Source organism: Neodiprion virginianus, chromosome 7 (assembly GCF_021901495.1).
Source record: "Neodiprion virginianus isolate iyNeoVirg1 chromosome 7, iyNeoVirg1.1, whole genome shotgun sequence".
Taxonomy (NCBI): domain Eukaryota; kingdom Metazoa; phylum Arthropoda; class Insecta; order Hymenoptera; family Diprionidae; genus Neodiprion; species Neodiprion virginianus.
In genome coordinates this window covers 20,826,892-20,854,203 of record NC_060883.1, presented here as the reverse complement: position 1 = coordinate 20,854,203, position 27,312 = coordinate 20,826,892, and positions in this window count along the sequence as shown.

Below are 27,312 nucleotides of genomic sequence, written 5' to 3'. Positions count from 1 at the left end.
CCGCCCGAAATGACAAAATTTCAAATTTCATCCCCTGCAATATTTGTCGAATAATTCGATCAGCTGTTATCGTTGTTTGAAAACGCGAGGATTATTTTCGGGAAGGGGTGATCATTTCACGCTTGAATCACGCGTTCGCAAAGCAACCCCTGAATCTCTTTCCCCTCGGGACGTGAAGGGACCGAGTTCACCCGGTATAAAACGATATTAAAGATTAACGTTAACGCACGGAGCAATCTGGGACAGGAAATGTCAATACTTAGCGACAGAGCACACTTAACGAAATTTGCAACAGCGACTGGAAGTCGGTTCGGATCCGCACCCCCTAAAATCGAGTTCAACCGCTCGATATTACGCGTTATATAACATGGCGCGGGAAAAAACTGGGATAGCAGACAAACCCGCGGCTAAAACGGTGAAAATGAGACGCGACTCAAGGTCTGAGGAAAAAAACTGAGAAAAATATAAAAATTTGGGGGTATATATATACGCAACCCTTCGTCCTTTCTTACAACGCATCTCCACCCTTTATATACACCACGACGGCTCTGAATCGGCGATAACTTTTACGGCTTACATGCCGAATCTTCCGGCGCATGACAGGGTTCGGTAAACAGGTGACGCCCCTTTCGAATTCCTCCTAATGCGGGTAAAAATTCCACCCCCGCGTCTCGCCCCTCCGTCCCTCCCCCATTCCCTCCCACCTTTTTAATGGTCTCATAAAGTTTTACCAACTTTTGTCCCGCTCGGATACTGCGGTCTGCGGCCCGCGGGGGTGGAAACTCGTTTCATCCCTCTCGCGATTCTCTCTGGCTCCTGATGTACGTTTTCCATATACATACATATATATATATATATATATATATGCTTTTGGGAAAGTTTTTAATCGGCTTTAACTACACGCGCCTGGCTCTAAGTGCCAGACAAAAAGGCGATTCTTGCGGGGGTGGATTGATCTCGAAAGAATAAGATCGGCGTATCAAGGGGGTGGTTGGCTCATCTCGTCTTATCTCTGCAGGCGTGGCATCATCTGTGCCTTTATATACTCGCTACGTGAGCCTGCCCTCAGAGCCTGGATTTGGCAGGCTCGATATTAGACACACAACCTAGGCGATAGAATCGCCTGACGGAAACCTCTGCAGGCGTCTCGTGCACCCTTGTATCGCATGATCGTAGTAGATGCGTGGTATAAACTTCAACGCTCCGAACGAATAGTGCTCGCTATCAAAAAATCGCTGCTCCTTCACCGTACTCCGGATATTACAATTTTTATTAGAAAATCCAGATGGCGAGGACGAACAGTTATGACAGATTCTTCAAACCGAGACTCGATGTTATCCCCGCGAATTTAGCGCACCGAAAAGTAGAAAGAGTATATAGACCGGCTAATATCGTTCGTTCTACCAGAAAAAAAAAAAAAAAAAAATAGAAAACAAAGTCATTAATTTATTTATTTAAAAAAACCTGAAAAAAAAACAACAACAGCCTGCATGTTATTTTATTTTTTACAATCTTACTTGAAAATCATTGAATCAATTAAGACTGCGATGAGTGTATATAATAATTAATTGTATACCGCTACACGACTTGAGCATTTAGAGGAAAAAAAAAGATTTTATATATGTGTCACGAATAAACGAACGTCAATAAATACTGCAATTATAACGATGGCCAATTTACAATAAAAATAAGAAAAAGTCAATTGATTCAATAGAAAGAAAAATAAGAAGAATGGACAATTGAAATGTGGCAAGTAAGCTGGGATTGCAAAGGGAAAATTGCAATAATCGAATGAATAGGTGGTAAAACATATTATATGTGTAGGTAGGAGAAATGCAAAGTGAAAGTGTCCGCGACGCATACATCAGGAAACGTCCGAGCTTTTGCAGAAGTTGACAAATGCGCACCCATATACATATATATATAAGTGTAACGAATCGTACACGCCGGTTATACCGAAGGAATATATATAATCCGTCAGGTTTTACCACATACAGAAATCGGTCCCTGAAGCCCGACAATTCAAACCCCTTTGTGCAACTGTCCGCGAGTTTCTGAACTGACTCGGACCGATCGTTTCCCATGGTCGTTAACTCGATAAAGCTTGCGGGGCATTAATACAACCTTACGTATGCAAACACGCACACACACATATATGTATATATTTATATGTATATGTATCCTATATTTGGCAAAACGATATTCATTATACTTGACAAATTTCACCGCGGGTCACGTATTAGACCCTCATACACTTATATAGGCATACATATACGTATGTTTATGTATAATGTATATGTATGTGTGCGTATAAATGCGGTGGTGAAAATTTACTGCCAAGATTATTCTCGCCGTGTCGAGAGTAGGTATATATGTATATAAGAGGTACGATAATTATTCCATTCGCTAATTATCATCCCCTCGCTGGTGTTCGGCGATAAGGAATTCCGGTTTTGCGGAGAAAATTTTCACCGAACGAAGAAGAAGGGCGGGTTAGGCGAGGATCGAGAGACTTACTTTTTGTTTTTTTTTTTTTTTTTTTCATATATATTCTTACTCGTTTTATTCTATTCCGTTTTACCATACTCGGCGCATCGGTTCCGCTTACTTATTAACCACAATTCGTCTACTTCGACCAAGGTCAGGCTTTCCGTTTCGTAGCGTCAATTTTTTACCAACCCCCGAGATCAATTTCAAACGGCCAAGTTTCGGGCCGTGGAGAGAAAAAAGAGACGTGAAAAAAAAAAAATAAAACAACGTTCGGGCCAATAAAGAAAGTGGGAAGAAAAGGATAGAGAGGGGGGAGTAGAAAAAAGAAACAGAGAAACATGTGAAAGTTATAACAAAAAAAGCTCGATCGCAAAGTTTTGCGGGGCAAGCATTTATGGATGAGATCTCGAACCTTTTTAGGTACTCGGGGTTATTAATCTTGGAAAAATTATCGTTTGTCTTCAGGTTCAGGTCATTGGAATGAACGTCAAGTCCGCAAAATTTTCAACCAAAAGATACGCGTCTCCTATTTATGTTTCTGTAAACACCTCACTCGGATCACGTAGTTCTGTTTACGTTACTCGAGGTCGTTGAGATAACTCGAGATCACTACCAATATCAGTATCGTCGCGACTTTCTTTCCGAGCAGTCCGTCCGCGTCTTAATAATCCTTTTGTGAAACTGTCACGTGCTTTCATTTCGCAAAGTCGGGTAATTCGCGTAGTTACAACAGTTATAAGTGATGAAAAGAAGCTTAATCAACGCAACTAGAAACTACGATTTAATCTTCTGCTCATTCAACTATCACCGTGATTTTTTAATCATCTTATCAACGATTTGTAGAAACTTTAATTCGTCGATGGAATTGGCTGCGATTTATCGTATTTGTCAGAAAAATGATACGGTTTCGACGGTTTGAAAAAAGTGATCACAAATTTTTTGTTTCCTCATCAAGTTCGTGGGTTTTACAATTTTCTTTGCAATTCATGAAATGCTGTTCTAGTAAAATTTAAGTCAAACATTTTTAGCCACGTCTTTTTAAAAACCTTTCTCTGACCATTTCAACTTTCTTGTTATTTTCTTCCGGACGATTAATAACATCCATAAACTCTTTGAAATCAGCGAGTGAGTGAGTTGAGTGTATCAAGATTTGAGAAGCAGACGAGCATCTATTACGATTCATCGATCATGAGCAGTTCTGTAAGTGATCTGAAAACTTCTGTTTTAAATAAAATAATCTCGTTTCTTATCTGGATAAAAATTAGGATTGAAAACTCACGCGAAGTAGACATAATATCGAATACTTCTATCTTGTCACTTGACAAATCCATCACGTATACACTGAGAAAAATACACCGGTAACAGCTAGAAAAGTAATTTTCATTTTCAACCTAGAACTATATTTTTCGATTGTGGTAAAAAATGAAAATAGTCAAGGCCTGAGCCAGTGACCGTAACTAAAAATTTCTCTCAGTGTATGTGAATTTATTAAATAAATTAGTAAATAATTGCTTAATTCCGGATATATCGAGAAGGGTGAGTATCGAGGCTTTGCGTGCCTGTTGGGGTAGGTCTGAGGGATCGAGCCAGTTCCGTTCTGGCAGCACACACCGCGCAACGACCTATCGGAGTGAATAATATTTCACTGAAGCTCATACATATTAATGTGAGAAAAAAAATTGAGAAAATGTCGCTGCAGAAACGAGAAGGGGAGGCTTGAGTCCCGAGCGGGGTGGGGGTCGTACAAAAGGGAGGCGGCCATCCGCCGCGGAATAAATTCTCATATTTGACTCTCATAATGTAAATTGTTTTTTCATATCGCCATCGCTTCGCGTCGGAGACGAAACAGAATTTAATATTTTCCTTATTTCGGTGTGTAAAACCCGTTGACTTTCTCCGTTTGCAGGCGAGTGAACTAAAGCGCTTTCGACTCTTTCTCCCCCCCTTTTTTTCTCTCTCTCTCTCTCTCTCTCTCTCGTTTCTCCCAGCCTCGTCGACGAAAAGCAAGGCAACACCGAGTGCCGTTGGCTCCTAATGTCTTTCCCCTTGTGATTTATAACGTCACTGACAAAACCTGTCATTTGCCTAAGCCGCGCGATATGATTCTTCGAGTGGCCCTCGGATAATTTTTTTTTTTTTTTTTCTCTTCTTCGCCAAATATTGTATAAAACACCGGCTACGAAACACCATGAATAATTTAACCACCCGATGACGTGGAAAAAATGTGACGAATGTTTGAGGGTTGTACGAAGAAAAGAAAAAGAAAAATAAAATAGAAACTTCAAGCCCGTGCAACGTTCTCATTACTCAAACTTCTCCTGAGCTAATGACAGTTTAATTGCACCTCGAGCGGTTGTTTCTACAAATGCAACGAGCTTTCGGAACTGTTCGAACGCACGCATGAGATTTCGGTACGACGAACTATCGCCAAATTACCGTCACTGTAGCGAGTGTGAGGAATATTGTACAGAAAATGGGTTTTTAGTCGACCGTCTCGTTAGAGTCTCGAGCTGATTTGGTAATCATATTTTTTCATCTCTCTTTCCCGGCTTACTTACTTAAATCTTTGCATGAAAAATCGTACATATTAGGTACAGAGATATTTCCAACCGTTCTGGCACACGCGATTTCACCCGCTCGTTTAAGCTTCGCATGCTCGATGGGCTGTAAAATTGAAAAATCCATCTCATCGCAAGTCGAGCGACTTGCGATTTATATAATAAAAAAATGCCGCGATTGATTTAATCGTCGATGTTTTAATCACTGTTCAAAATCCTTCTTTCCAATATAAATTTGTCGTAAAACAACGGATTAGCACTTTTTAACTTATAATATTAACAAACATATTTTGCAACGAAGTTTGCCATCCCTGCAGAGACAAAAGATTCCGTACCTCGTCGCAAAAGTAATAATTCCATATCCATAGCTGCTTCTGCTTTTGTCTAACGTTATAACGTATGCGAAACTGAATATTATAATTCCGCAACGTTATTTACTCGACAAGTTTATACTCCTCATACATGAAATCTGTAAGCCTGTTAAAAGTTTTAATGAAAGAGAGCAGCACAATTTATTCAAACAAGAATTACAACGAACGTAAAGAAGAACTTTGATCATTGATGATTAAAAAATAATTCGCACCGTAGGAAATTGCGATTTACATAACAGGTGCGTAATGTAACGTACATGTTTAAAATTTCTTGAGAATCTAGATTTTTCCCGAATTGATTTTCATTTTCGTACTGATCTCACTTCTTTTTACCTGAAAAATGATTTCAAAATATTCCAAAATCGTCTAAAAAATACACGAGCATTTTTCATCCCCTTTTCGACGTTTGGTCGTAAGTTTTTCCCACTTTTTTCCCAAATTTCTCGAGTGAATTTTAACGGGGCAAAAGGGTTTGAGTACCTGCGGCGGGACGTCACTGCGGTTGTTGGACTACAACCTGCACGAACCGAGGGGGTGTTGTACCTTGGGAATTGGAAGGGGACGTTGTAGAGGGGTTGGTTTTGGTCCTGGCAGAGGCTTGAGGGCTGGCATGTAGCTCGGGCAGCGGCACTTCATCACTTACGCCGCACTGAGTTATGTCCTCATAAATCTCGCAATCTTGTTAAGCCGTGGCGGGGATTATAAAAAATTAAAACTCCTTAAAAATGTTATTCCATTCGTTAAGGATCCTGCGAGAGCTTGCGAGCCGAGTGGTGGAAGGTCCCGAGGATGCCGCTTCGCAATTAATGTCGCCACGGCACTCGCGACCCTTCGTTTATAACGCGTGGAATATACGCGCGTTGAGAAATATTTTTCGAAAATGGAACTCTCTTCGTATAACAGAGTCCCTCGCCTGTCTCGGAAAACCGCGCCGATTATCGCCGTGCGGTTTTTAATCGCCGCGCACGTCTCAAAGCCTCTTGCATGCAGGGTAGTTGGAAAGCTCGCCGTCTGCACAAGGATCGAATCGGTAGTGTACTCGAATTTTCATAACTCGGTTTAACCAACGAATTATAGGCGGGGTAGATAAATGCGAAGGAGCAAAAAGTCGACGGGTAGAAAATTCGAAATTTTTGAGATACGAATTTTAAAATAACGAATGATCAGTGAATCGAAATTCGGATTTTCGATTAATCGCCCAGTTAGAATAACTGGTTTCTCGAAAGTTCGTTTAACTGTACGCTGTTTTATTCAGAATAGAGTGTTTCTAGAACAGTAGGCAGTAGGAACGAACAAAGCGTAGAATGTGAAGACACGGAAAAATTGAAGTTTCGAAATTAAAAATTGAGAATGGCTGATACTTAAAACAGCCAAAACTGAACCAAAGATTTTCTGTCGAAAACCAAAGTTCAGAAGGAGCAAAATCTTGATCTGCAAAATGCAGAAGGACCAAAATCCCGAAAGGACGAAATTTTGAATCGCCTGAGAATTCGAAATTCATGAAATTCGTTGACTCAATGCTAGTTTTATCAAGATTATTTCGTTGTATCAGATAATCGTTGGTATCATCGAAGAAAAAGGTCGACAAAAAAATTTGAAAAGTCGACTTTTTGACTCTTCGGTATTTTCGCAATTCAATATTTTGCCCTTCGTAATCTTGGCCATTTTCAAAAAAATGTCGGTATTAATTTGTTTATAAATTTTTGCCTTCTCAATTTCTATTTTTCTGAAAGTCAAATTTTCTCATTCGTGGTTTTTCTACGTCTTTAACTATCGGTAACTTGACTTTCGACATTTCGTCCCGTCGAATTTTTGATCTTTCGCATTATCGTACACCACCCGAATTATGGACAGCTTGCCAGGGGCTGAAAACCCGAAGGGTGAGTCTGCGTGTGCAGAAGACTCGAGCCAGTACATCATCGGGGCAAAAAAATAGAAACGTTGAAACTCACGCGGAAATGAGAATGGAAGAAAAAAATAAAAATAAAAAATTGTCACGGTTTCCTACGTATAGTTGCAACTCTCGAAAAATATCTGTAACGCGTTATACGTTTTTCACTCTATCCTGCAGATTTACGACGCTCAAGAATGCGCGAACGACTGAAAACGGTCTTTTCAACGCTCGAGGGTCTCTTCTTCACGTCCATAGCTCAGATTATCTCTCCCTTCATCAAAGCTGTGTCTTTATTTTCTATTCCCTCCTGAACTACATTTTTTCGCACCCTTCCGCGAGCAGCTTTTTAAAAACTTTTCCCGATTTATCGATAATCGCTGGGAATGAAACCCGTACCTCGAATCGACCAGACTTTCCTTTTCTTCTTTCACCGATCAGGATTAAATATCATACATAACCTCGATGTTTACTCACGGTTTCGTACAACCGCGCGGCAAACAACAAATCTCAAGGGTTGAATTCCCGCCGCGGTTTATATACCTAGAAGGAAGTGCAGCAATTGATTCAGTCCGAGCGAGGGGCTTTCGACCAGATTTCCGAACGCTTGGCCGAGTACCAAGTTGCTTCGAAGAGCTTGCGAGCTTCCTCGCAAAAAAGATCGCCACCTTTTCTATCGTTTTGCAGGCGGCTGCAAGGACGTGCTGGTCCGTGAAGAGCTCGAGCTTCCGGTTTAGCGTTGACCGTAGAAACGACAAGCGCGAGTCTCGTTCAAGTTCGACACCAAAAATGCAACCGCGTGTTAAATACTGCAGATTCAAAATAATCCCTGATTCGTTAAAATAAAAGAATAAAAAATCTACTTGTACATCTTAGAATTTTGCTTATCGTCTTTTTGCTTGAAGAGAAATTATTTCAATGAATTTCAACGAGATTGAATAAATCAGTCGACCATCGTAGGAAGATTTGTAATGAAGAATCCACTATTTTTTATTTTCCTACACTTTTAAGGATATATTTTCAGCCTATGAATACAACGATGTAAGAAATACCGAATCCAGGACTATATTTCCGGATAAAACGACTGAAAAGTGTTCATTTTTGGCAAACCAAGCTTTTCAAGCTAGTCCGCCACTTTCATAAAACCCCAGTACACAAAATTCGCAGTTTAATTCCTCAAGGTTGTTATGAAACCAATAAAAGCTCGACGTCAGATTTTGACAGAGGAAACCGCGATTTGTTGACGTAAAGAAGGGTGATGATAGAATAAAGTGAAGCGAAGAGAACGTAAGAAAAGGAAGAGAAAATAAAAAGTGATAAAAAATAAATAAAATAAAGAATCCGTTAAGAATGGGGCCAACCGAAATCTAAACAAGGGTTGTTTACTCCTCGCCCTCGAAACCTCGTCCCCGAGGTAGACCCAACAAGAATCTTGATCCTCTTTACTTAGGCGTTGAAAATCCCCCGTTTCCCGTACCTGTACATATAACCACCCCTGCAAGCTCGTCTTCTTAGGCGTAACTCGCTCTCCTTCTGCACCCCTGTGTCTAGTATATGAGCGTGAATCTATCCGCAGAATTACACGGTGTACTTATGCAGTTTACCCCTCTCTCTCTCTCTCTCTCTCTCTCTCTCTCCTCGCTAGTTGTATAATAACGACGACGGCTCGAAGTCAGCGGGTCGTGAAATCCCGACGAGTATATGTACATGTATACACCTCAAAAATCAACCCGCTAGCGATTGCGGCTGTGATCAAGGGTGGCGGCGCCTTTCAACCTCCCCCCCTGACTCGGAACCCCATCCTTAGGCCGTTCCGCGTTTCGGGAGGGGTTGAAATACTGCCGAGATAAGCTAATATATGACAGACTAGAAGAGGGAGAGATGGGGGACGCCCAGATAAACCAGAACCAACCCCTAGCTACGCTTCCTTTCATCCCTACCGCGAACAGTCAACGTGTAAACTCTCCACCTGTAAGGTCCTGGGCTCAAACGTTGCCCGGTCTCGCGATCGATTGATTCAATCCTCCGGGATGCGTGTATAAACATCGTGTAATGGATATTCGAGATTACGATGAGAAATTTCACGGATTTTCAACACTTTTGAAACACTTCTTTTTATAATTTAACTTTCCCGGGTTTCGTTGGTTTTCTTTTCAGTCATATTGCAGATTTTGTTGTATATTCATTTATCCCAATGATAAAATCGATTGCAGATAGTGTTGATACTGATTGTGAATTTACTATACATTTAATGTACGAAAGACTTGGCAATTTTACGTTATCAGGCTTAAAATTTACAAATTCGATGCAACGATGTAAATTACTGTGTATTTGTCTTAAATTTACAATGAAAATTTTTGATTCTACTATTATTTATTTAAAATAGTCAAAAACGTAATTTGAATTTGGTGTTTGTAACTTGAATAAACAGTAAATGTATGGTGAATTCACCGTTAGATATTCGAATAAAATTTCCAATACAGTATAGGAAGTTCTATATAGAAATTTTTAAGTGTGACGAATATCCTTCAAAAAGCTCGACATTTGACAGTAAATCTTTGTTGTTTTCTTTTTTTTTGGTTTTTTTTACACCAACCACGAATTTTCATTATCAATATTTGAGATACAATCTTTGTAAATAACAGAATTGAAGTTTAGTAAGTAAGTAAGTGATTCAGAAGTCGAGTTGACGACGAATTTTTCGAGTAGTTCTTTGAAATTTTTGATATCTAGATAAAAATTTCAGTCCAATATCGTGTCCGGTGATATTTCAGAATATTAAAAACGTATAAAAAATCAGTTACCATACCGATGCGAAGATACGAACTCTATGAGTACGATGCACTTTATTGTTTAAACAGTTTCTCATACGAATTGCTACACATTAACATTCCGGTGTTACCTGAAATGACAGACCAGCATCCCTGCATGTCCCGAGTTGATACCCGATATAGAAACGCGTCACGTTTCGAAGCAGTTTTACAGCTTTCATCCCGTCGCAAGTGTACACAGCGAGAGTATGGCCGGATTTTTCTACGAGCACTGCAAAGAAGATCCGGCGATTGCCATTAAGCTCGGATAGAGAAGATCACTCTCGAGTGAGCCGGAGAAGCTGTCGTATGCCGTGGTCCTTTTACGACCGACGACGTCAATCTTCCGAAGTAAAATTATTACTCATGCATAGCACAGAGAGAGAGAGAGAGAGATAGAGAAAGAAGATGTCAAGAAGTTTGGGACGGGGTTGAAATTCTGAATTTGTAAAGTTCCGAAGGCGCCAAATTCTGAATTGTTTCGTGGCGAAATTCAAAGTAATGAAAACAAACTTTGACGAAACATCAAAGTTTCGAAATGAGAAAATGTCGAAAGGGCGTAACTCCGATGAGACAAAGTTAGGAAATTGTGAAAATGAGAAAATTGAAGGTTGTGAAACATCGAAATTTCGAATGATCGAAGATTTTCAGTCCTGTGAATTTCTGGCTCGGTGAAATTCCACCACGTTGATCTTTTTTTGTGTCGGGAATTCCGGTCATTTCGATTTTCGGTTTTTCTCATTCTTCACCCTCCGTTACCCTTTGACTCTGTGGAAAGTTTATTTTTTGGAATTCTGCTCTATCGGAGCTTTACTTTTCGGAACTTTTCTCTATCGAGACTTGAATTTTCGAAAGTTTGAGCCGTCAGGTTTCCGATCATTCGAAACTTTGTTGGTTCTCCAAGGTTTTATTTCTTCACTTCAAGCTTCGTCACCAAATAATTCGGACTTGGGAGCTTTCGGAGCTTTTAAAATTCTTAACTTCAACACCGGCCCAGAAGTTCTCGCCGCAAAAATGACAAGGGTACGTCTGTCCGTCGCTGAATCGAACGGCGATCCTAATTACACGGGGAAAGTATTCCGGTTATTATTTACCCCATCGATACCATTATTTACGATATTCGAGAGCGTATATCACGAGCTTACTTTCGGCTGCGCGTCCTACGAGTGGAATTGATCCGGCTACTCCGGAGGCTGCAGGCTACGCGAGACCTGATTTATAGTGGCAATAACTTATTTCGCTCCAGGTTTTCATACCTCAAACCGATTTATCGATCTTTAGATACCTCCGAGCCTCGATCCGACTGACCATATCCGACTTGTTTATCTTAGCGGGGGTGGAAAAAAAAGCAGAGACAAGGAACGGCACGTTTCTTGCGAAATTTCCATCCCCTCGGCTTATGAATAACCAAGTATATCAATCGAGTGATGGTATTGAAAAGCGATGAGATAAATGGACGCGCGAAGCCGCTTCGCCTCCCGCCATTGTGAAAAGCACTTTCAGCGGATATCAGCTTTCTTCCTCGGAATGATTTTATTATATTTCACCGATATTGGGAAAACTGAGGAACGGAATGCGCGAACCGTATTATACTCGAATATATTTCCAACGCCTGTCAGGTCATCTCGGCCGTCATATCTGCCACTTATTTCGCCTTCGAGAAATTATTCATTCATTTTTTTACCGGAATGTTTCATCCTTCGAGGATATTCGCGTCTCCCCGCGTCTCAATTTAATTCTCGCGTCACGTTCACGAATACAATATTCCAAAGATTATTCTTTCGGACAGTCGGGATCGAAAATCTATTACAAACGTCAGAGATATTTTCCTCCGTGTTTGCCGCAAAACTGTGCACCAAAAAGAAAAAGGAAAAAATAAAAAGAAAAAAAAAAGGTGTGTGTTTCAGCTCCGACGCACGACTGGAGTTTACTCCTTACGAACGATAATTATGATATATATCAGACCTGTCCTTAAGACGGAGAAAATCGCATCGTAATGGTCTTACCCCCCAAATTGGTTCGTAATAATTCAAAAAAAAATGTAAGAATTTTTAAAAAATTTTCCCTCCATATTTACCCACCGCTAAGAAGCCTTACTTTTTCCCATAAGAAAATCATTGATTTTTTGCGATTTTTTATCTTTTTTTTTACCGCTGCCCTAATTATCAGCTAAAGAATCGTAAATGCTCAGAAAATGTTGACAGTTATGTTACCTTTTTGTCGAATTTTTTGGAATTCGATACAAGCATTTTTGAGCTAGATCGATCACATCTTTATTCTCTGTATGTTGCGAAAAACGTGAAAGAAAGCAAAAAATTCACCCTGCCGATTGTTGATTGGAAACTAAATTTGCAGTGAATGAACGATATTCATCTGCAGTTGAAATTGCATGTGGTAAGAATAAATCGAATACAGTATTCAATCGAATTATTACCACATTGCGAAAGGAATATTTCTTTTCTTTTTATTTTTGTAGCTCCAAAAAATTTTCACCATCTTTTATTCAACGTCACTGTTTAGACAATCGACGAAACATGCAATTCCTCACACTTTTGCAGTATCGAAAAGTTTTAATAATACTTCCGTAAGAAAACGTTCCTTCGAGTTTGGTGTCAAGTAATTTTTATTCCGGTAAACGAACTGAATTACTAGTTTATATATCGAGAAAATATCTTGAAAGTTTGCAGTCCGTCACCACCGAACCCATTTTTAATTTCAAACTGTGAAAGATCGTAAAATTATTGCATCGACGACAACAACGACGATTATGTTTCAATTTTATTTACGGGGCATTCATTGGCAAAACATAATCGTCGTCTTTGTCGATGCAATCATTTTGCGGTCTTTCGCAGTTTAAAACTAAAGACGGGTTGGCCAGCCTGCGAGAAACAAACGAAGAGCTCGAGTGGGTGCCGAGTCGGCGGTGACCGAATTATCGAAGAAGAAGAAAAGAAAAGATTCAATTTCTAGGCATACGGGTTACTTTAAATCGTTTAATACAACTCGCAACCACCTCACCGTTTGAAAAGAAAACAAATTTGTGCGTACGTGACGAAAGTTTACAATCCATTGAAGCCGATCGTAACATTGACGCGAGTCTCGAAGGACGCAGCGATGTAAACACGCTCGAAATGTTGACCGACAATCGGTGCTTTACTATCAGTATTCGACTGAAGCTGGCTTCGAACGCATGTAGGTACCGAAAATTATTCTCGTACTACGTGACTGTGCAAAAACGTGCCAAGTATATAAGCTCAACGATTTCCGTTACGTTGTATTACGTAATTGGGGGTGAATTTCGTGTCCCGAGTTTTCATTGTTTTGTGCAACCGTAAACCTGAGATGCTTCGAGAACTACTACATGTAAAAGTGTGGAGAGGCCCGGATTTCAGGTAACGATACTGACTTTAATCATTGATTGATAATTCGATGTCGTACATTTGAAGCCGAACTTTTGTTACAGTGTGCAATGCGTGAATATTAAACTATACAACGGTAACAATTAATGTGAGAAATGAAAAGCCGATTTGCTAAATTAATCCGGGCCTCCTTTTTCGTTCTACCGTGCAACTTCAGGTCTTTGCGAATTCGATTCTCGACTCTACGCGTCGCGTGTCGTTTGTTTGTTATTTGTTGGTGCGGCCGACCTTCGGTGAGTGCGTAGATGCATCGTTGACAATTTCAACTCACAATCAGTCCTTTAAGCAAGCAGCTACGACGCAAAAAGTGAAATCGAGTTTAATTATCACGCTGCAGATCTTTAAATTTTAGCTTTCCGAAGCTTGCCGAACAGGCTAACAACATATTGAAATTCCTCTCGGGCAGACTTTTGACTCGTCAGAAGCGTTTTGTGACAAGAAAATACTCCGATAATATTCCGTTGCGGTTTTCTTTCTGATATTATGAAAAAACGGGCCTTGCGGAAGGCGAGCTTCGTTTGACAATGAGTTCGTAATGCAATTGTAACGTGTTTATCAGTGAGTGGTTTGTTTGGGCGGCATTCTTTTTGTATAAAAATAAATTATCGGTTCGTCAACCGAATACGGAAGTGTGTTATTATTCACGCATGTGTAGCTGTGTCGTTACATGTTCGTCACTTCGGAGGTTTGTCTTTCGGTTAAGCTCTATCGGTGTTCGGTCTTTGATTATGTTTTGTAAAAATGATCGCTAATTTTCAATAGAGCGTGAATTTATTTGGAACATGGAATACTAACAAAATGTTATCTCTTATCTGACTACAGGGACGGACTACATTTCAGTGTGATTGACCAAATTTAGCAACGATCCGAAAGAGGCGGCTCGATCGATTGATCTCTGGAGATAAGGTGAAAACTAGACCATCCCCTACAGTGGATAAAATCGGCAGGTACGTAACAAATATGATTCTTGATTACATTGTCGCTTTTGGTCGTAAATAGTGGTAGCTGTTCACAGGCCTTACTCATATATATATTCGATACTTGTGTCTATTTAATTAACTTTCTGTTACTCATTTATGGAGTTCATTTATTAACACATCGGAAACCACTGAAATGTTGTGAAAAAAAAAAAATTAATATTATTTTGACACACACAGTTTGTAGGGACATGAAATCTGATCCAAGTATGTACAATGAGTAATATTCTGTTATATTCTTATCGCAGTGTAAAAAGTGCGACGCTTCACCATTCGACCTGATTGTGAGATGCTACGCGAACTACTACATTTCAAGTGTGGAGCAACCTAAAGGAGGTAAGAATACTCATTTTGATAACCGTTTAATTGTTCAAGGTGGTACATTTGAAGCATAATTTTAACCCTTGCGTAATCTGTAAACAACGGTGATAATTAATTCGAGAACTGAAAATGCATTTATACATAAATTAATTCGGGCCTCCTTTTTTGCTTTTCCAGATTTAAGCAGAGACTTCCGAGCAACTTCTCCATTACTCGGCAACGTCGGTGAGTTTGCACGTATTTAGGTTACGGGTATTTCCCTGGGATTCCCCTGTCACGTGGCGTGGCGGTAACAATTGTTACACAAATCTTGGATTTCTTAGCTGCATGGATAGGCTCATTCGCGATCGCAACGTGCTTGAATTTTGGTCAGATAATTTTCGTTTCGCAATTTAATTAACCGTAGCTTGCTTGAAGTTAGAAATTTTACACGTTGCTGAAAGTGGAATGAGCATCGCGACAGGTAACCATCGCTTACTCGGCACTCGCGAGATCGAATTGTGTTTCGCAACTGATGTACTAATCCACGTTTCAATTTACCGACGATGTCATTTAAGCGGTGGGTTCACCTGAGGTTTTAACGTATTCAAATATTCACATTATTGTTATATCGATGAAATTCCAAAGTCTGTCATAACGTAACGTAATCAAATTGCATATTATATTATACGTTATTTTCAATATTTTAACATTGAACAAGTATCGATCAAATGCTTTGTTTTCTTAGCTCGCTTAGAAAAATGCTAATTGGCATACAGGATGTTTCTAATCACTTTTACAAAAGGTTGATGTACCGATAGTCTGCCAACATTTGCTAAAATGATACATACGATATCAGGTTTGGCGGGAAACAACCGCGATACTGTATTCCGAGTAGGCAGACTACGATACAAAAACATTTTGCTCCCGACAGGTAACCAACGAAAATGTAAGTCAGTGACCACGGCGCGAATGACGAAGAATGACGTGTGTTGGAAAGAATGGAGAATCGTTTAGATCGAATATAGGTAACCGGGTAGGTAGGCGAACGTTTTCGGATCCGTCGCGGGGTTTGTGCGTGTGTGTGTGCGTCTCTCTTTTCCATTGGGAAACAGGCAAGGGTAGGAAGGTCGCGATGTACCGCGATGTTGCTAACTTTTCTAATCCACAGCGTCGAACGATCGCAGAGATTTTTTTCCCAAGAGACTCCGTATTCGAGTCTCTCGACCGTTTGTAAGCGTTTGAATATTAACGAGATAGAGTTTTCCATTTCTTGTCACTCTGCAACCATTTTTCCATTGTTGTTCAATTCAATTATTCAGTCATCACCGATCGTTATTCCATTCGATTAATTTCTGTGATCGTCCGAATGGGCAAAACGCATCTCTCGACCATCCATCGCGTTCCGTGGTACGCTGGATGGCGAGATGCTGAGCTCGAAGACTTCGCGTCGAAGAGGAACGCCGACCGTCACGCCACACAATATATAGGTGATTCATGCCCTCCAACCTCCCTCCCGGACTTGACCCGCATCTCGGAAGAACAATCCGCATCGCGACGTGTCGGATTCGAAAAGACGCGGATGCGGATTGGGTTTCTGCAGAATTTTGCGACAAGTTCTAGATGTTTAAGGTATTTTGGCAGGTAAATCGGTCGCGCCTTTTTCCGCGTGTAAATTAATCATCGGAATCGGACGCGCCTTTTGCGCGATTATTAATAATCAGAGTGGCGACAAACCGGGAAAACCGGAAGTAGTCGGAGAATTTTGTCTATCGGGAAAAGTCAAGGAATTATGACGAACCATTGGAAAGAACGCACTTTTCTATAAATTGTTTTCAAACTTCAGCCGTGCTTTGTAAATTCGGCCAAGCTAACTGCCGGAAATAGAATTGTACAATTTCTAATTATTCGTGTGAGACGAAGCAATATTATTTGCGTTTTTTAGATCCAAATTAATATATTCAAGATGTACATTGTACAACTTCCGGAGCTGTGAGATCGTAAAAGCTGCTCAACAATATTTAAGTTTCGTGGGAAAACGTCAGGGAGTTCTGAATTTTTTTACGGGAAAAGTCAGGGAATTTTATTCGAGCACAATCGGCGCCATCCTGCAAATGATCCAATGATCCAGTGATCGAGGGATCGGTGGGATCCGGTAATCGACTCCATCCGGTGGTTAAGGTGTCCAAGGTGATCCAGTGATCGAGTGATCGAGTGATTAGTCCGGGAGGTAACGACAGATTTCGTTGCACAATTTTCACGAGCTTCATTTTTTTTGTTCGAGTTATCCGTGTTACATACAATAGAGTAGCACGAACGTCTTCCAACGCGCCCCCACAACGAGGGGTTACACGAGGGTTAGACTTACAGCAAAAAGTGAAGACATGACATTTTCTAAGCTTCTTATGTTTCAATTAATGCGTACGATAAGTTTCGCGTATTCGGCAATACGTTCATTTTTTTAAATTTACTTTGCTGTAATTGTAACCCTGCCGCAACCCCCCGCCGTGAGGGTGATTTGACAGACGTCCGAATTAATATTATGTGTTACACATTCAACTTAAAAAAGATGAAGCTTGCGGAAATGACCCGAAAATCTTTGACGCTGCCTCCGGGACTAATCGAGTGATCGAGTGATCCAGTGGCCCAAAAATGGATGATCCGGTGACCCGAGTGATCTGAGGTTCGATTCGAGTGAGCCAGTTGAATCGAGTGATCCAGTGATCTAGTGATCGAGCAGCGTGGTGAGAGACTTTTAAAACCGAGAAAAGTCGGGGAGATATGATCGACCAAATGGAGAATCGTACTTTTTTTTTCATAAAAATCGTTATCAATCTTGAACTATGCTTCATAAATTCAGTTAAACCGACCATCGGAAATGGAATCGTTCAATTTCTAATTATTCGTCTCAAACGAAGCTATGCTACGTGTTTTTTAGATCCAAATTAATATATTCAAGGTGCACAACCTCTGGAGCTGTGAGGTCCTAAAAGCTGCTCAATAATACTCAAGTTTCGTGGGAAAATGTCAAGGAATTCGGAATTTTTTTACGGGAAAAGTGAGGGAAAAGTCGAGGAATTATACTTTAGTAAAATTGTCGCCACCCTGATAATGCGAATCGAACGATCGCGCTCTTTGCCTAGCGATTTCGTAAGCGGTATATGAAAAAGTAACGAACTTTCGATGTGTTAAGTCTACAGCTCTTCGGTCAATTTTTTTTTTTTTTACCAACAACTGAGTTTTCAAGCTTCAATTGACCGCGTCTGTTGCGCGTCGGCTTGATAGTTTTTGGTTCTGAGAGAAAGCGCGGCGTTTCCAAGCCGGCGGCCAATTCACGGGGATAAAAATCGCGGAGTGTGTAGTGACGGTGAAGAATCTTGGCGTAAGTATTTATGAAATATATCTGAAATATACAGAAACACTCGTTCAACCGATCGTATTATTTTCTGTTTCAGGGCAACAAAACCAATTTTTTAACAAATGCACTGACAATGGGAACTATAGAATGTTGAGTCGAAAACGATATTCACTGTAATAATTTAAAGCACAAAGGGATGTCCAGTGTATGGACTTACGTGATCGTGCTAACCGTACCATCGGTTGTTTCAGGTAATAAAACTTTTGCTTGTTTCAGGTAATCAAATTATCTGTGTGTTTCAACTAATTAATATGTCTCTTTTTGTTAATTATATATTTTTTACCTATCTAAGCTAGGTATATTTTTGTCTTTATCGACATATGTCACTAATTATATTTTCCTCTGATCGAGGTGACTGAGGTTTATTGACTATGCTGAAAAATTAACGTTTCATTTCTTGGGTTAAAAAAAAATAAGTTTCTGCGTCAGCTCCGACGCACGACTGGAGCTTACTCCTTACGAACGATAATTATGATACATATCGAATAGAAAAAGAGGGTAAAGGAACGCATCTTCCAAAATAATAAGAGAAACAAACATATATCTAATTATTCGGATTATTTATATCACTTCAATAAAAGCGTAGTACATAAAAATACACGTATCAATGCATAGAAGTACAAGAAAACTTTAAAATCAAAACATTAAAAGTTGATGGTTAGGTTGCTGTTTGTGTACGTTGTATCGATGCAATAAATGCTACTATATGTATTTATTACATTCTTTTGCACGTTCAATATATGTGTTTGTCTCTTTCTATAACGCCTCAAGTTTCCGTGTTACACTTGATTTTACTCCCCATAAAATTTCCGTACCGGGCCCTATAACTCAAATCGTTTCTTAAGGAGTAAACTCCAAAAACACTTCCAAAAATATACAGCGTCGGTGTCGTTCGAAGCGATTGATTTTAGGCATTTTTGCACAAAATCGGTGACACGTTTCAATCGGAAAAAGAATGAACTCGATTTATCAGGTTTCTTAGCTCTATCTTTTGTCTCTCTTCCGAGGGATCTTCACTCCAAATGCGAAGTCATTAACGCTTTTCGGCCTCACTCTTAATTGGCATCCTCGAGGGTGGTGAAAATACGTTGAGCATTTCCCGGCTGAACTTTTCACCTCTTTCCATAATCTGAATTCCGTCGGAGAACTCGGAATTCCTCTGAAGCAAATGATTGAATCAATGGATCGGGACTTTTTCGATTATATATATACAGTCGTTACGTGAAATTCAGAATTACAGAACGAATTAATCTTGACGTAAGTTATATACTTACGGTTCTTCAATAAAATTTAACGGAATGCTGGAAAATCCAAAAGCTGCAGTACGGTTTTTGGGGTCGGTGATTACGAATCTGATATCTGATTTAAAAGATTCATGATTGCGGATCAATATGGTGGACGAAAATTTTTAAATTTATCAAATACGGTCGAAAAACTTTACGCAGGGGACTTTGGGGCCGCTGATTGGATTCGACATACTGAATTTTCAAAATCCGATTTCAGATTCGTAATCATTGATCCGAAAAACTTATAGTTTACGTATGTAAAACGTGTATATGCGTAGAACGGTGATTATTCCTTCAATTCACACGATTTTTTCCAATCAATTTGCTTCTAACGATAATAATTTACACTACATCGCAATAATTACTCTCGACTATTGGAAACCTATTTTAGTGTATCATCAGAAATAGCAAAAAAGTATGTTTCCAAAGTTCTCCAAACATACAAAAAAAATGTGTATAAAATGTGTGATAAGAATACTTGATACTTTGACTCTGGTACATGGCAAAGCCGCGAATTTCGTTTTCACCGGCAATTCACAGCCCCAGTAAATTCCGTCGACGTTTTATCAACGGACCGAACCTTTGTCTTGAGTTTTGAATCGAGCCGCAAGCTTTTGTTTCCTGCGTTAACATCATTAGCGTGGTGGGATATTCCCGGAGCTGAAACGTCCAAGAATGACGTGGGTACGAATTGAACTTGCAGAAATTAAGACGGCTAGACATATTCCGACACCGGTGCCTCCCGTTTGTTTCATTCGAGTTCACCTTTACTTTCAGCCATTACATTCTCGCTCCAGTCAATCCGCAGATTCTCCAAATGTCAAAGCTGACTTCGTTCTAAATAACGTAATTTTCCACGCTCTGCAATTTTCATTTAAATTCATCCCCTTCTCTCCTCCTGAGACCCTCAAGTGTCCTTTGTTCCGTTGTAAAATCTTGCGGCGAGGGTATGGAAGAAAAATAAGAAAAAAAAAGAAAGAAAAAAAAAAAACGAAGAAAATGAGAGATCAAGAGAGGGAGAGAAAAACAACGAACACAAAGTTCGCCCTTAGGTAGGATTTGAATTGTTTAAGCAGAACAACAGTGATTACACTCGAGTTTTTGAGCCGGGTGATTGTCAACGGGAAACTTATGCGGCCCGGGCTTGCGGCTGCTGCGATTTAATAATTAGTAGTATATAAGGTACTTCTCGACGACCGAGTGCAAGCGAAGGAAATGGAAAACAAAAGATGGGATGTATGAATTGTTAAAAAAAGAAGGGGAAAAAAAAAAAATAAAATAAAATACATCACGAGCTTACGAGGTAAATTGAGAAGGTATCCTTTTCTTTTTGCTCATCGGTGAAGATGCAGAACATGTGAAGAATTTCAGGTGAACCAAACCAATGTCTAGCTTTCACTGTTTTTGATTCTGTTAAAAATATTTTCTGAAATTGTACCGACTCTGGAAAAGAGTACTCTGAATTTTTTCAGATTTTTATTATTCGACTGATTACTCATTTATAAATATTGAGAGTGATTTTGAAAATGACTTTTGTTAAAATCGACAGGAAAATTTAAAAAAACAGACAAAAAAAAAACTGTATTTTCTTTTCCAAACATCTCAAGACCAGGCTCATGATGGGTAGACTTTTTTATATTTTATTTCAGCACTTTCAATTTCTTTTTGTTGAACTGGAATTTAAACATCTTTTAAACTGTTTGAAATTTCCGAAAAATACTCAAAACTTCTATTTTTTCCTTAGATAATTTCTATACCCGTCCCATCATGAAGTGATTTTTGTCTATTTTCAGACACATTAAACTTTCTTTTTTCTTATCAACTTCACAATGAAACCGGCCAAAAAATGTTTTACCTTTAGCTGACAAAAAAAAAAAAAACAAATATTGAAGGTGTTGAAAAAAGTAGAAAAAAATCGGCCCATCGTGTGATGTTTGGAAAATAAAGTACAGTTCTTGAAAATTTCTTGAGTATTTTCAAAAAGGTCCCTCTTCAAAATCACGTTGAATATTTGTATATACATAATTAAGCAGTTGAATAAAAAAATCTACAAAACATGTAGGGTACAATTTCGGGGTTGATACAATTGCGGAAAGTTTTTTGAACAAAATTAAAAGTCGCGAAGCTCGGACGTTGGTTGGATTCGCATGGAATTCACCATACATAGACGATCATGCCGAGCAAAAATTGACCATCTCGGGTCTCTATATACGTTCGAACGTTCGCCACGTCAAACAATTAACGAGGGGTGTGGAAAAGCCGACGGTTTTACACTCCCACGCACGTTCAGCGATATTCGCTAGACCGTGTATACATCGGCGGTACATTAACCGTCGAAACTACACCCAAGCTAGCCATGGAACTGAAAACTAAATACAACGTGTTTTAGCGCTGATTCGTGTATCCGGTTTGTGTTTGAGCGGCCATTCCGAAACTACGAAGCTCTTCCCTGTTTACCTGGCAATCTCGAAATTGCCACGTGCACACGTTACGCGCTACGCTGGGAGCGGAAGTAACAAGAATAATGAAAACTCTGCAAACACGAAATCGTCGTGACCAGTCTCGACTAGGATCCGAGGAGGCTGGTTCTCCAAAAATCGATACTTTCCATCAACTTCGTTACGAATTAGTTGCGTAACAAACTGTGAAGGTATTTTCGATAATAGAAACGTAGAGGATACTGGAATTTTTAACTGAAGATTAGAATACGAAGGTGATTGATAGTATAAGATCGTGTTTTCTGAATAAAACGCGTCATCAATATGGCGTGAAATCATTTAACGAAAGCTTTCTCTTATCGCATTTAATAAATACGACTACCTGTCTGGTAATAAACTGGTCTCGATAAGAAGTGTAAATTTTTTGCGAAAAAACCTCTTTGAACAATCGGCTCTCTGACTTTTCTGAAGTAACGGGAATTAGAGAAGGAGTTTAAAAATTAAGAGGTGCTTGTATTTTTATTTCTTTATTTTTTTATTTTCTTAACTCTTCCAACGATCGATCCACGCAATTGCCACTTCAAGAACCGCCAATTACTCAGAGAGGAGAAAGAGTGAGAGAAAGAGGGAAAAGAGATAGAGAATAATTGCGGCGCTGGAATAAAATTTCAACGTAATTATTCCCGCACAATGGCTTCGGGCGTCCGTGTGCACTATCGCTGATTAAAATTAAACAATAGCCGATGATTGATCGATTCGGGATACCGATTGTGACGATCTGATGCCTGTAAATGACAAAGTAGCTGTTACAGAACAGCGGCGCATCTTTCGCTGTAACACAATTATCTTTTCTTAATGAAAAAAACAAGGTTCGGTTTTCAAAGAATTTTAATCTTTTGAAATTTAAACTGATCAAGTGTTCAACTGAACAGAATTTAGCTAAGAGTCTACACTTCTGATATTTTGAAATTTCGAAGAATTTATTTCAATTGAAATTAGAATTTTTTGTGAGCAATTTAGAAAAGTGTTCAAGAGATAATTCATGAAATTTGAAATCAAATTTTCATATCTCTCTGTTTGAAAACTAATGCGACTTAAAAGTTTTTCGTGAGGAGTTTAACTTCATTCCTGCTTTCATTGATCGTTACAAGAAAAGATTATTTTATATCTACTAGGGTATCATTTAGTGATTTTTTTTTTCTAATAAATGTATATATCATATTACTCTAGAGGTTTGAGAATCGTGACGAAAAATTAATGACCTAGATGCAAACAAATTTTGTACTAGGTTTATCATAGTAGAGAATGTATAATTTTTTTGTCGAAAGCGGATATTAGACCTTTAGAATCCATAAACTCGAGCCACCGGAAATTTGAAACGAGTTGAAAGTTGATGGCCTGAAATTTTTTCAGCATTTAGAATTTAAGTTGCGTTATGAATTTTCGTCATATTGAAATGGATCAGAACCGCCTCGATTTTTGGATTTCTCTGATAGTCGAGGACACAAAATGAAAAAAAAAAAAAAAAAACTGCAAAACTCACGATCCGGTTTAAAGACGTGTTTAGCTTTTAAAAAAGAAGTGAACGGGACGGACAAGTACGTTGGCATTGACACGTGGTTTCGGCAGCCTTAAAACTCGCTTTTCGATCCCGCCTTGCGGTGGCATATTGGCTTTTCCGGCGGTGTGACTGAAAACGAAGCCTTTGTCAGAGACCGAGTGGGTATACATAGATGCTCGATTTCGATTCAGGAATAAATCCTTGTCTCAAGAGCCCAAAGTTCACCCCGAAAGAGCTTTGCCTCCGTGTCGCCTCAGCTGCTCGGCATAAAATACGCCTTACACTCACAAAAAAAAAAAAAAATCACGGTGATGGGTTCAAGGCTACTGAAATATTAGCTCCGCCTCTAACGGTGTTTCGGATGAAAAAAAAAAAAATTTTGCATGGTCTCTCAAATAGAAAAAAAAAATAACAATAATTCAAGTAGCTTTTTCACCTAGCTGAAGAATTAATCTGAATTCCTACCAACAATAAGCAGGACTATTTTCTATGCTTTAAAATAAATTTCCAAGATGAATTAAAAATCACGAGAAGGAAATAGAAAAATAAAACTAGCTTCGCATGAATGAAATAAATGTGTCGTGATTTGAAGTCAAGATCCATTCGATAAACGGGGTAAAAAAAAATCAGCAAACGAGTACAAGGTTGAGTGTAAATGATTCTGGCAAAATTTTACGTTATCGTGTAATTTTTGTAAAGCTACAAAAGTATCGTCTTATCAGCGAATAAAATAAGCAGAAATTTTTACCATCTATTTTAACTTATCAACAATCACTGTATTTCATTTATTCAAAGAGCTTTAACGACACAAGGACTTTTTTTATATCTTACGATATTTAGATGAAAAATAAAAATACTCGTTTACTCCTAAAATAATTAGATTCTATTTTTGGGGATGATTTTGGCTTTACTGAAATGTATTAGGGTTAACTAATGTTTTTCATATCAGATACGGATTTAGAGTAAAGAAGTATCACGGTCGCTCTTTCAAGGCTGAAATTTTTTTTTTTCTCATGTCTCACAAAATGTATCGAAATTTCTCGACAGTGCTTTCCAATATCTCCGGAAGCATTCGTACTAAAATTTCTTCCTGAATATTAAGGTATCATAAGGTATCGTTTGGTCCTTGTTTCGGAAAAATTCACGTAGAGCCTAAAAATGAGCAATTTTTGTGGGGTCCTTTACGGTTCATAATTTTTTTCGAAAATTCAGCTGAATGACATTTGGTAAGGATTTTAAACAGTGCAATGGCTGAATCCTTTTTTTGGAATCGACCCTCTGAACGAGGTTCGGTACAAAACGCAAGGAGACATGCAGGCGGATTATACCTGCCAATATTTAGGAGACTGTAGGAGGATCGGCGAGAGATAAAGGTCTTGCCGTATTGCGAATTCGGGTCGCGTGCGCGACCCTTGTTCCGTTATTTCCTTATTTCTGTTTGCAAAATCGAGTGGCACAAATCTCACGGAATCAAATCGATATACGTGTCCAGGTTGAGATCAGCGGCTCACGTAGGTCGGATACCCGACTGCAGCATCAGTTCAACGTTCGAATCTTCCTATGAGGGAAAATATCTCTCGACTTTCGCAGCTGAGAAACGATTACGACGGAAAACCGAGAGGAAATTGTAAAACTTGGCAGATTGAGTGTTGGATTGCGCATGCGCGAGGCTTGCCTGCCTTCTTTGCACGCAGGCTGACCACCTTAAACTTCACAAGTCAAACGTGACTCACGGAGGTTATGTAGGCGATACGTACTTATTCGTGTTGAACAGATCTCAAACAGTCGATGGTAGGAATTCGGAAAAACTTGACACCCGTTTGTATTCAATTATTACTGCTAAGAGTCATCGCAGCAACATAATTTCAATTTATTACTGAAAATTGGAGAGTTTAACGTCTCACGTTCTTCTTCGAGTTAAGTTGGCTATCCTGTCTAGCAGACGAAAATCTTGCGCAGTCGGTAACTTTGCTTAAGTTTTACCCACTGATCTATATAGTACCTTGACGGCTGAACAGAGTCCTCGGCCTGAGTCGATTAAAAGCAAATGAAATTGATACCAGCGCTTCAATATCCTCAATGGATCTAACGAATCACGTTTTTGACGATATACTTTTTATGTGTGCTTTGAATTTAATGTTATCGCTGACAAATTTTAGGATACAGTTTTCACACATCGTCATTTGATTGACAAGGAGCATGCAATCAAGCTTTTCCAAGTCGAGTCACGTGACTAAACCTATTTCTGACAGACTGTCACCCACCGGTATGACCAGTTAGTTCAACTTCGAGTATTGCAGCGCTAGTGTCGGTTTTCGGAGCTTCTAATCAACACAGTCTGGCGTGTACTGAAAGCACAGGAGTCAGCCAATCGGTTAGTGTAAAGATCAGTGGTTTTACCGTTTATTCTCGGTATAATGAAGGCGGTGTGGAGGTTATGTTACCGCCACACAATTATAGATACAATCCGCCAGCCGCGCCATCTCGTTTCTTATGAAGAAGAGTCGTCCAATTGATATCCAATGAGAAATCTTGGGGCTGCAGTGTGAAGAATTCGGTAGGAAACGAAGGGGGATTAATTCACAGGTGGTTGCCTCGGGCTTATTGTTTATCGAGTCGGGCGTTGACACGGGGCGCGCCTAATTTGCCGCGGAGGATTCGTTCGTCTGCAAATTCGAAACGCCGCCCTTTCTGATTTCTTCCCCGCTAAACCGCACGGCCAACTTCCGCTGGCGTTGCTTTATTTCCGCAGAGCGGTAGGCGCAGATGTACCACCATCAGCTATATATACAGCCCGCCGCTGCTGCTTCGGTTAAATGTAAATGCGAAAGCTCGCTCTGCGAAAATTGGTTTCGCTCCGGGCTACCAAACCGCCGCGTTACCCCGCCCGCCTCCTGCCCATCCCCAAAAGCCCCATCTCAATAATTCAAACAGTTTCTGTTCCCTGTCTCTCGATGCCATTACCAAATTCTTTCTCCGTTCTTCTCCGCCTGTTTCACCCCCCGCCCCCCAAAAACTCCCGTCGCTCGGCCCTATCTTGCTTCTCTGCAGTGATCGTTATATCTAATGGGATTATTCACAAATTACTTATACTTGCGTTCCTGCAAGTTTCTCAGCCGCAGTGATCACGAAGGGTTCCGAAACCAGAACATATTTATTCACGCTGTGGGTAATCAACCCCTTTTGCATTACGTGTACAAACACACTTTCATCAACTCGAATCTATTAATTGAAGCGAAATTCATTGGAAGTCAATTCTAATGGGTCAACTATGAAAATTCGATGCCGGTGACTGGAAAGCTTTACATTCGAATCAACACATCAATTTTTCTAAAAATCTTGTCAATTTAGTGAAAGAAACTTGCCCAAGAATAGAACACTGGAATGAAATTCGGATCGAAATTTTTTTTAGTACACAGTTTACTTCACCTCAGTGTAACTCAAAATAGTCAGTAGCGATAAAGCTTTCAAAGAATCGCTACGCGACATATGTAAGTGGAAAGTTTTTGAAGCGTAACATAACAGATGTTAACAAATGATTGCCAGAAACGCAAGCTCGTTTCATTCCTGCTTTGAGAAAGGAGAGTGGGAGAGAGAGAGAGAGAGAGAGAAAGTGATGCTTTGCCATATTCCGGGCAATGCTTGCGGTCGAGCCGGAATTCGTCGTCCCATTCCTTAATGCCTACGCGGTGGAAAGGGTTGAGCTTATGTCTGAAATATCTGGGGTGATGTACGGTTGCGCGTTTGCAATTCTCCGCGCTTCTACGGCGTCCCTTGATGGTGGTGATGCCGG